Source organism: Cavia porcellus, unplaced genomic scaffold, assembly GCF_034190915.1.
Source record: "Cavia porcellus strain 051 isolate PalLab524CR breed Dunkin Hartley unplaced genomic scaffold, mCavPor4.1 scaffold_9, whole genome shotgun sequence".
Classification (NCBI taxonomy): Eukaryota; Metazoa; Chordata; class Mammalia; order Rodentia; family Caviidae; genus Cavia; species Cavia porcellus.
This window is the reverse complement of record NW_026947492.1, coordinates 66115616-66118549: the sequence shown is the minus strand read 5'-3', so window position 1 is coordinate 66118549 and position 2934 is coordinate 66115616.

Sequence of the window (2934 nt, the reverse complement as noted above, 5' to 3'; positions counted from 1 at the left end):
CCTGGTCCAAAAGTGATGGTTTCGGTGGTCACTAATCATAGAGCAGAGAGGTGCTTGTCCCAGCTGCCATGGGGTGGCTCAAGAACTTCTCTTGTGCTGGTGATAGAGCAGGAGGGACTGTTTGGTTCATGTGCAAATCTAAATATCATGGCTGGTCTGTAACTTTGCTGTCAGTAGAGGTTCCTGTTAGCAGTTATGGTGCTCAACAGAGAAAAGAAAAAAAGAAGAAGAAGAAGAAGAAGAAGAAGAAGAAGAAGAAGAAGAAGAAGAAGAAGAAGAAGAAGAAGAAGAAGAAGAAGAAGAAGAAGAAAGAAAGAAAGAAAGAAAGAAAGAAAGAAAGAAAGAAAGAAAGAAAGAAAGAGAAAAGAAAAGAAAGAAAAGAAAAGAAAAGAAAAGAAAAGAAAAGAAAAGAAAAGAAAAGCTCTTCTGCCCAACAGGGAAGGAACAGTTACTCACCCCTTTGTGTGCCAAGGAAATTTGTTGCCAGGCTGCATGCAGTAGTGTTCTCTGTTTGAAAGATGTTAAAACATGTGAGGTGCTTTATATGACAGGTCTATCCATTTGAGGGGAACTTTCTGTGAATAACAGTTTCTATTCTAACCCTGATTCCTCTAGAATCTCACCCAATGGCAGACCTGTGGGCTCATTTAGCTTTTTAAAAGCCCTGTGCCTACATTTTGTTTGATATACAAGACCTTTTTTTTTTTTTTTTTCAAATTACTTTTGACATCGGGATGTATGTTCATTCTTTCCTACCAAATACCTGTGTTTAATAGATATCCTATTAGAAACTCTGATGTGCATCTTCGTTTATTCAGCCATATTGAATCTCCTGAGAGCTCTTTATGCACTGCTCAATCCTGACAGCCAATATGCCAGGCAGTCATAATGATCCTTCCAACAGAGCTCTGTGAACATTGGCTCCAATAACTTTAGACCCTTAAATCTGATTCAAAGTATAATATTATGAGATATTACATAACAGCCAAAGTGCCAGTATTGTATTATTTAAAGTAATATCCTATTGCAATGTGAAGAATTTCCTATTCATCATATATAAATAGCTATACTGTTATGTATTCAAAAACATCAATCTGATTTCCAAATTCTGTAGGAATTACACAGCTAGAAAAGATGAATATCTCATTGTTGCTTACAAAACATAATTCATTAATATTATAGCTTAGATTTTATTTATGATAAAAGAGTTTCCTTACATTTAGAAAATAAAACATTAATCATCACTGGTCCCCAATTAAGACCCATGATCATTCTTTGTGAGTTCATTCATTCCTGCCACACATAAAAAGCAAAGTGCCTTGCTTGGTCTGTGTATGTTTGTCAGTGAAATTGTTGCCTTCTAAAGATCCAGTGAGTCTATTTAAAAAGGAAATATGGATTACTCCTTTGATGCACCACAAAAATAAGTGAATTATGTTCGATAGGATCATCACACAGCCTATCATAAATAATGCACATTTCCTTATGAATTTTTATGAATTTTGCATAATTTAACTACAAACATTGTACCAATATAAATATAAAATTACTTAACAGTGCTTCCCATCCAAATTATCATGTTGAATAAAACAAAATTTTTTTACATTTCTCCCTGCAATGTGAAAACAGAAATGAAAGCAGAGCCTTTGAGATTTTTCAGGACCTCTAAGAAATCTCAACTTCATATCAGGAACAGAAAGATTTCATTCAGAATTTGATTTAGTGATGCCAACATTAAAATGAAAAATAAATTGAAAGCGAGAAGTTATTTCTTAAATAGGTAAGAAAAAAAGCTTACAGAAAATTATTTGAACATATAAGAAAACATTATGATGCAAGAATTTGGTTTTCTATGCAAATCTACTTAAAAGATAAAGGAATTTCATAGTTAAGAGCCACACCAGAAATCAAGACCTTTGTTGTGGCTTTGTGTCTATATAATTGTGACATTAAAGTTGAATTTAAAGAATATGAATAAGCCCACTCAAATGTTTTACAAGCTTGACCACACAAAAATTCATTTACCAGGATTCTGTTTTATTAAATTTTACTTTTTAATGTCCATATAAAGTTTTCACTTTTCCCTTGTGGACCACCTAGGTATTTTGCTTCACATTAAAATTATATTTTCTTCCTTTAAAAAATCATATCTTTCTTATCATCACCAAAACCCATCTCACTTTACGTACATACCTTTCATACAGAATTGTTATTTCACTATTTTATTTCTGTACACTGATAATTTCAAGCATCACTAAGTTATGTTTACAGACATAAATGGGATACACAGTGCATTTCATCAAACAAAAACACTTATCATCTCAAATAATTTACTTATTAACTATTCTGCAGCAAATGTATTAGTAAAGCACCATCAATTTAAGTTCAAAAAATGTAAGGTATACAAGAGACATTTTTATTGTTCTTCTTGTTGTAATGAAGTAACTTGATTCAAACAATTTATTTTTTCTCTTCCTCCACTCTTATATTTGTTCTTAAGCTGAATTAATAATTTTAGAATAGATAAAATATTATCTTATGCAACAAGAAAATCAAGTAGAATAAGTACTACTTCACTGCCCATATTATACTCAGTGATGACAAGTATGAAAAGTTAGCAGTTTTTCTTATTAAATAAGCACTATGAAATTAGCTTTATTAACCAAATACTTACATAAAGCATTTGAGTTAATTTCTCTCTTTTCGGAAACTTTGAAAATATTTAAATTAAAAATGCACTCAATATTTCAGACCAGTTTAAACTGCATTTCTTTAAGCAATTTAATTTGACAACAACATCCAGAGGTTGAAAAAATACACACAGATAGCATACATACATACATACATACATACATCAACATATAAAGATAAATAACACATTTATAGCTTTAATTAAACAGTTTCAACCCCAACTTATTAAAGCACAGTCAAAAA